Source organism: Dioscorea cayenensis, chromosome 9, assembly GCF_009730915.1.
Source record: "Dioscorea cayenensis subsp. rotundata cultivar TDr96_F1 chromosome 9, TDr96_F1_v2_PseudoChromosome.rev07_lg8_w22 25.fasta, whole genome shotgun sequence".
NCBI lineage: Eukaryota > Viridiplantae > Streptophyta > Magnoliopsida > Dioscoreales > Dioscoreaceae > Dioscorea > Dioscorea cayenensis.
In genome coordinates, this window is record NC_052479.1 from 28,103,008 (window position 1) to 28,111,780 (window position 8,773).

General features: G+C 37.9%; 1 pseudogene; it reads left to right on the forward strand.

Moving 5' to 3' along the window:
* The first annotated feature begins 892 nt into the window (after positions 1–892).
* On the forward strand, positions 893–4,427 carry LOC120268635 (annotated as a pseudogene).
* Positions 4,428–8,773: the final 4,346 nt, after the last annotated feature.

An 8,773-nucleotide genomic window follows, 5' to 3' on the forward strand; every position in this document is an offset into this window, starting at 1 on the left:
CCGCACTAGAGCTCAGATAGATTTGGCAAAGAGGTGTATGGGCACAAGGGAAAAAAGATCTAAAAGGATGTCTGAAACTTTAAATGCATCCATTTTTCTATCATAATGATACAAGAAAATAGATTAGTCCCATATTTTTCTCATCCTCATGATCCTCATCGCATCCTTTCTCATTGCAATGCTATCACCATACTTTAGAAATAAGCGGTTATTCCTCTAAAAATTACACTAATAATAAAAAACTAGATAATCCAAAATAAAACAATATTTTGTAAAATTTCTGCTAAACATTTTTTAGATTTTTCTCCTTCTTTTTCAGGATTCTCCACCTAAAAAGATTCCACCTTTTTTATAGGGCATCTATCGATTGTGTAAGAACATATGCACATCATCTTAAATGATTCTCACTTAACCTATTACTAATAGATGTTATCCCTGATTTATTTTAAATAAATTTAATTTTTATTTTTTAATAAGACATCGAAAGACATCGAAATATATTTATTTATCGATTTACACCATCTCTAGAATAAGTTTTTACCTATACTAATCAGATACATCATATAAGTATCACAAACCGATAAAAAATACATATGAATCACTCATTTTAAACTCACATGACCTGTACCCAATAGTTATGATGCAATCCACTAGGTCCACCAATGCAACACAACAAACATCCCAAGCATCAAACACCACCTTTTATATAATTCATCTATTTTCCAAGGGTGTAACCGCAAAAGTCTCCGGTTCAATGGTGAACTCAGTGGTTCCCAAAAACCCGGTTTTTTCTCCGGTTCAATGATGAACCGAGAGGTTTCCAAAAACCCGGGGTTTTTTACTCATTAATAAGTCCTGCCGTTATTAACCCTGCACTCTTTTTTCTCGCAATTCGAGCTTTCAACCGCTTCTTCCTCGATTCCTCCGTTGCCTCGCCGGCGCTCCTTTCCGGCCTCCTCCGCTCCTTCCCGGTGAAATCAAGGGGTGGTAATCCTTCTTCTCTTTATCTTAGATGGATTATTTATCCGCGCATTTCTTAGGACTAGGGTTTTGCATTTGATTTGGCTCTCTTTTCCTTTGAGGATAATTTTTGTGATTTTTGACTCGCGATCTCTGAACTAGGGTTTTTTTTTCAATGGATATGCATTTATCGTGTTTTTGTATGAGTCTGATCGTTGGATTGATCAATGAGGTTTTTTGGTTTAGAATTTGGGCGGCGGTAGATGGATTTTGGGGTGTTGATCACTCTCTTGTTGGTGTTTCAAGGTTACATAGTTTTTTTAATGTCTGTGAATGTGTTTATCAGTTATGTTTGGGATTTTGATGTATAGTTATTTTGATTAATTGGATTGATTTGGATTATATAATCTAAATGTCAGCGTCTAATTAATTTAATTGATGAGTTATTTGCCATGGGCTCTGATTTTACATGATGTTCATGCATTTGGAAACATTTCTGCAGGTTCATTCTTACAGATAAGTTGTTGTAAAAGGATGTGCAGTATAACTCATGTATAAGTGAATTCACTTTGCAAAATTATTGGATTAAGATACTTTTGGTTGTTATGATCATCACCTCAGTGTATGAAATTATTTTGTTTGTGTGGACAAAAATTCTTAAAGCTCCTCTTATATAAATATTGCTAGGAGATTCATGGTTTAGGATTTCAGGTGTAGAGTGGGTTTCAGGTTATATATATATATATATATATATATAAGGATATGCGGATAAATGGGAGACTCCACTTGATACGACATTTGTGTAATAATCCTTGCTAGGAGGCTTACGTATGCGGACAAAAATTCATAGAGCTCCTCCTAGAAAATATTATTGGAATAGCTACTTTTAGAGTTTTTGTCGTACATATTAACATACGACAAAAACTCTAAAAGTAGAGGTAATCAATAAGATTGTTGGTAATCTATATGTTGTATATAAGCATTATATGAATTGAATCTTTCTTATAAGCAGTAATTTATATATGGTCTATACTAAATAGTCATATTGTGAAACCCTATCTCTTGAACTGAATTTTTGGTATGCACAGTATCAATAAGATTGTTTTTACTCTATTAATTCTATATTAGCATTATTTGATTTGAATTGTGCTTAGCCCAAAAAATTTTTTTCTATGATTGGTTTACAGTTTAACAGATTTGCGTTTGTACAGTTTCATAGTTTTGTATAAAATGATTGTTTGTGTTTACCTTTGCAGTTCCTGCCCCTTGTTGCAGAACTATCATAGATCGGCAGAATGGAGCAAACTGAACAACCATGCATTGTACAAGCTCTACCAGCCATCAATGCTGCAGGCATGGGCACATCATCAAAGCAAAACAACTTCAAGATAGTACACTGTGAGGTTTAAAACCTTGACCAGTCTTAATAGGGAAATTGACAAATATATCGCTTTTACTGCGGTTCCTAGTAATACATGTCAAACCCTTGAGGAACATTGTCTTGTTGTGGGTACGAGGAGAATTGAACATAATATGTAGTGAGGGGATTTCAAGAGAAATCCTTTCCTTTTGGATTTTTGATCATTAGTGTGTCTTGAGTTTCTAAAACTGATAATGTCATGTCCATTTACCATGTCTCAGATCGCCGGCACGCCAGCAGGATGGAAAGCCAACTACCTTGCATTGTCCAAGCTCTACCAGCAGCATCAAACAAGCTTACACCCACAAAGCAAGGCACTACTAGTCGAAAAGATGATCGGGCACACACAAAGGAAGGCACTACTAGTCGAAAAGATAATGGGGCACCCACAAAGCAAGGTACTACTAGTCGAAAAGATGACGGTGCACCCCCAAAGTGGGAATTGGCTATTATTCAGGCACCACCAAGTTGTCGTTACACCCGCTCTCAGGCCGCTCCTGATTGGACCCAACAGGAGATGCTCATTCTTGTTAATGAGATGGCAGGACTGGAGGAAGACTGGCTTAAATCTGTATCCTCATTTCAGAGATGGAAGATTGTATCTGACAATTGTAGCGGTCTCAGATGTCATTAGATCTTCAAATCAGTGCAAGAGAAAGTGGGAGTTACTGCTAGCTGATTATAAGAAAATTAGGAAATGGGAGTCTCACACCCGGGGGAGCTCTTTATTGGTCTTTGGATGGTAAACGGAGAAAAAGTTTTGGGCTTCCAGCTGTGTTTGACAATCAAGTATTTGACTCCATGGATGCTGTTATCAAAGCACAGGAAGATCAAATGGGCTTAAGCAAGAGTGATTCGGAAGGCCATATTGCCACAGCTGGGGTTGAACAACAGATGGATGTTGATACTGATTCAGGTATGTTGAGTGATGCCATTTACTTTCTACATAGAAGTATTGCATGCATTTCTCCTTTTAACTTACCTTTGGTTTACGCCCCATAGAAAGGATTTTTAATAGTTTAATGCAGGATAGAAATGGAAACCCCTCTAAGTATCAATTGTTTGTTGCCATATTGATAGGTAATCTCTAAGAAAAAAATGATTTCATCAACAATAATAAAGGGGTGCTGATCCACATTGCATCAAATCAACTTCATTACTTCTCATAACCTGATGTGCTTTCTAGGATTTGCTTTTTCTTTTTGAGCAGATATCCAAACAAGGTTTAATTTTTCCGCTTTTTAGGTAACCATATCTCTCATCTTTAATGGTAGAGCTGTAACAGTAAATTTGTTAGTATAGATGTCCTGATTGAGTACGTGTCTTAAGATTCAACATGCATGGGAACCACCTGTTTTGCAAGTGGGATGAAAATCGGCCCCTTTTATGAGTTTTGAATTCCTGTGCGGCATTGCACATCCCTCATGGCTGACTACTATGTTTGATATAATATCAGTCTGCCATATTTTTTTGCCCATTTCATATTTGTTTCATCTCAGGTTCTGAAGGGAAACATGGAGCAAGACAGATGAGAAGAGCACTGATAAGGCACAAGAAACAGCCAGCAGGCTTGAGGACAATGCAATGCGGATTCATGGCATACTGAAAGGTGAAATAGAAGGGATTTCAGATACTTCCGAGACCGAGTTAGCAAGGCGACAAGCTGTAGAGCTGATTGGAGCATTTGGTGATCTCACTGGCACAATCAATGAGTTCATAGATTTAATCAAGGCTGGTGAGTTTGAAGGAATCAGAGCTTGTAAATCACTGACTCCATGATTTCTGTTGCTACCAATGCTCTTATATGTGTGTTGTGTAAAGCTGCTTCCTTGTGTAATGCTCTTAAATGCACATATTCCATTCCTAGCAAATGGGCTGCACCAATACTAAGATAATTATCTTGTGGTTATAGGCATGGCAAATTATTTTTGTTTGTTTGTTGCTAGAACAAAATGCCCACCTAGGAAAGGACTGATTTTAATGGCGGTGAAACAAGAAATTTAGGTTTTTTTTTTCTTTGTTAAAAAATGTTGATGAGGCTCTTGAGCTTTTTCGTATGTATTTTTTCATATGTATTTAAAGGTAAGGTAGTGGTTGATTGAATGTATTTGTAAATTCTATGGATTTTTTTTATATGTATTTAAGGTATGGTAGTATTTGGTTGAGCGTATTTGTAAATTCAACAGATTGCCGGTTACATGTTATGATAAATTTTTGGATTTTAAATTATATTTAAGTTAAATGTAATGTTTTGTTAAATACAATCGAAGATGTTGTATTATAGAATTATAAAATTTTGTTTTTGATTGGAAAAATTTTTAATGTTTTGTTAGATCTAATTGCAGGTGTTGCATAAAATTATAAAATTTTATGTTTGATTACAAAGATATGTAAATTTGATTTAGAAAAAAAAAATGGGTTTAATTTGATGTATTTAAAGGATATGAAGCATATTACTCCTATATTGTTTAACATACCAATTTCTTTTTATTTCTTAGTTATGTTAATAAATATTATTTTAATAATTCTAGTTATTGTATTGATTAATTTAACTATTTGTTTTAGGGAAAATTACTGTTCACCCCTCGTAATTTTCAAAACTTCCCAAAAACCCCCTCCAACTTTTTTGCACACGATGACCCTCCGTTATATTTTACATTCCTTTTTAACCCCACGTGATGAAGTTGAAGTGGGTCCGCGATATGAAAGTCTTTTTGCCCTTGCAAAGTGGGAAAAAAATGGCAGCGATCATAACTTTCTTTATGCATAGTTTTTCGATGCCTCCTGCTTGCTTTTTCTCAAACAAAGTTTAGAAGGCTCGTATCTTGTTCTTCTTGTTCTTGTTCTTGTTCTTGTTCTTCTTCTTTTTTCTTCTTCTCATTTGGTGTATTCGATTTTAGCTCTTAGATTAAATTATGGAGAGTTTTTGTGCTATTCTTTGAGATCTGACGGGGAGAGGACAGTGCTAATGTTCACGCTGCGACTTCTTGGGAATCGATGTTAGGTGAAATATGTGAGCGATGGGAGTCTTGATATTTCCGTGTCGGGGTGAAGTTTATCACACTCGATGGACGTAAAAGCAGTATGTCTCATATAAAAGCGAGGTTGACTTCAGTGCGCATGTCGCGTCGCTCCATCTTCAAATATTACATTGTTGATCTTGTTGTTGAGAGCGGATGATGTGGCATCGTATCCTCACGAAAAGCGAGTTCTTTACTCGTTGTAAGTTTCTTCTCGTTTATGTTTATATAGTTGTAGAAGTTAATTATTGTTTTATTATCCTGTCACTGTTTACATTTTATCAAGTTTCCATTTAAACACTATTGTCTCCGATTAACTTATTAACTTATTATTTTAACTTTTTGTTTTTAACGTTTAAGATTTATGTTTATCGTTTAAATATTTTTGTGTCTCTGTTTTAAATATTGATCGTGTTCGTTTTAAACTAAAGTGTTGGCGGGGATCGAGAATCAGTCGACACTCATTCCACATCGTGGCGAGCACTGAGGGTGCGGCGTGCCTTCCTTCCTCATCAGGTCAAGTGAAGTGTTGTGGTTGGATATTGGACAGATGTTTTGAAAGGCGTTGAACATTTCGGAGACGCACTTAGAAATTTTGCAATCAAAAGGGAATTTTGACTTCAAATTCGAAGAACGAGAAAGCAGGTGGTATGGAAGGAAGCTTCGACTTCAAAAAAATGGCGTATAAAGGAAGCTATATTCCCCATGCGGACGATGACGGGCCGATGGATGAAAATCGCTGAGCTGCGTTTGCGACCCGCTCGTGACGAGAAGGCAGACTGGGTGTCCTGAGCGAAGAGGATCGAGTCGTGGCGTCAGAGGTCCGCAAGTTGCGTTGTAGCCATTGCCGCGTTTCGGTCGCGATCGCGGATCGTGGAATGAATGCATTGCTTGAAACTAGGCATTGTGTATATACTTCTTATTATTGTTTAAATATTGAACTTTATATTTAAATATATCTCTTACGTTTAAATATTTTTATTCTACTGTTTAAGCTATTATTTTTATCGTTTTAAAATAAATTTGTATCCGCTTAAAATGTCTAGTGGGATGGTGCTAGCGGTTCCCCAGTGATTAATACTCTCGGTTCCCCCAAGCGTTTCCACTCACGTCAGCACATAAAAATCGGAACATTACATTACACTCTATAAAGAGATTATTAAGTAATAAGGATATTTTTAAGCGAGAAAATATTAAGTATATTTTTGTTGTAATTACATTGATATTATTAAATAATAAGGATATTTTTAAGCGAGAAAATATTAAATTTAAGCAGAGAAACCTAAACTTAAAGCGGAGAAAGCGAAAGTTAAAAGGGCAAAAGTTATCATTATCTGATTAAAAATGAATGTTGATATTAGCGATAATGAAAATGAAAATGAAAGCGAGACCCTACCCGATAATGTACCACTGCGGACTACAATATCATCCAACAAACGAGAACCTCAAAGCAAGCGAGAATGAATTTAATTGAATTTAGATACATGTACATTTACATTGACAAAAATTTGTCGTGTTCTTGGGAAAAAATGAATTGAATTTAAAGCGGTTTTACATTTGAAACTATTACACCTATCAATGACTATGACCCGCTTGCGTACACTCCCCTACAGTTCGTTTACGGTAAAAGCGGAGTTTAAAGCTAATTACATTGATATTTACACAATGAACTATATGCTTAAATGCTGAAAGTGTATGTTAAACAATGAATCTGGATTATTAAAGAAAGAATCGTGTATACAAATATAGAAAGAATGACTAAGAACCCGCTTGCGAAGACTCCCCTCTGGTGTGATCTGTGCCCTCCCCTACCCCTAAGTATCGGGAAACATACCTTGTCCTTGAGATAAAGGGGACGTCGATCTGCCCGGTGCACGTAGCTTCTCACGGCGAGTAGCGCTCGATAAACCGCATGACGTAGACCAGCTGCGATCGACACTTCCTACATTGTGGGGCTTCGATTAGCCGTGAACAAGCGGGTGCTGCGATCGCCGACTGCGCCCTAACTCCATGTTGATCTGAGGTCGAATAGGTTCCATTGTCGAGATATACAAGTTCGTAATAGAATGCTCGATTATTTACCCGAACACTATTACACAAACACAAATTATTAAAGCACTTACCATTTCTAGCGCGTTTTTTATCGTATTCTTAGACTTTGGCATGAAGAATAATGCATGTATTCTTGTTTTCATTGTCGAGGGCGGCGACATGGAAGTGGCCACTCACGTAATTATCGGGAGGATGAGCGATGTCCACTTTATAGCAAGTTCGCGCGGCATCTCCGATCATAGCCATCAGTGGATTCGTGATGCGTCGTCGCCTGCTTTGGCGTGAGACAAGGCCCGGTGGCAGATGTGTGATGGGCGCGCCTCTTATAGCGATATAGCTCTTTCGCTCATCGTCTTTTGCAAGATACATACGATCATCGTCCATCGCGTCGTGCGTGACCATCTCCTTCCCGGAGGCGGGTCGAGATAGATTGGCAGGTGTGGTCTTGGCGGTCGTTCTTCCACGACGGCAGTCTCTGTGGTTGAGCGGAACAAAGAGCATGTAAACAATGTTGTAAGTATAAAATTAAGCGTTAAAGTATAAACTTTAAATTCTATATTGAATGTTTAAGCAGTAGCGGTAATATTTAAAAGGGTATCACTTATAAGTTAAATGTTATGCAGTAAAATTTTTAAGCGTTAACGCTCCTACTTAAATGGTAACTAAAAGCAGTTTAAACAATATCATAAAAACTTCAAACTTACTTGTCCATAGGGGCGGTTGAGGAAGATCCTTATCAACTCACCTGCTCGTACTTATTGGTAGCGATTGTCCAGCGTATTTTTTCTTGAGAATGAAGACTTTCCGAAAAGTTCTTCTACTTTTTGATTGGCTTCCTTTAATGGGGAGCACGCGCCGGCGATCAGCAGGGAGACACTTCCTTACATGCTTCTTGTTCTTGCATGGGATTGTATGCGCGTCGATGCGGCTGCGATCGACCCGTTAGTTCCGCAGTGAATTCTGCTCGTTGAGGTTAGACTCAGCGACCTTCTCAACCGTGAGTTCCACGGCGGCGCATCGATGGGAGACACTGGCGTTGTCAGGTTGTTCTTCTTCAGTGGATTGTGTCCATCTTTGATGCCACCTTGCTGCGGTGCCGGTTCCACCGTATCGTGATGTCAAATCGACACCAGTCGGCGATCTTTTCCAGCGCGGCAAACTCGGGCGCCATCTTCGATCTCCTCCGTGATGGGCGATGTCATCAACGTTAACAACATCGCCGCCGATGGTGCTGTGCCGATCGGTCTTTTGCTATTATTTCATCGTCGGTAGCGCGCGGGTGGAGCGGAGAACGTATTGTTTTCCTCTTTTTTTGCAAGCT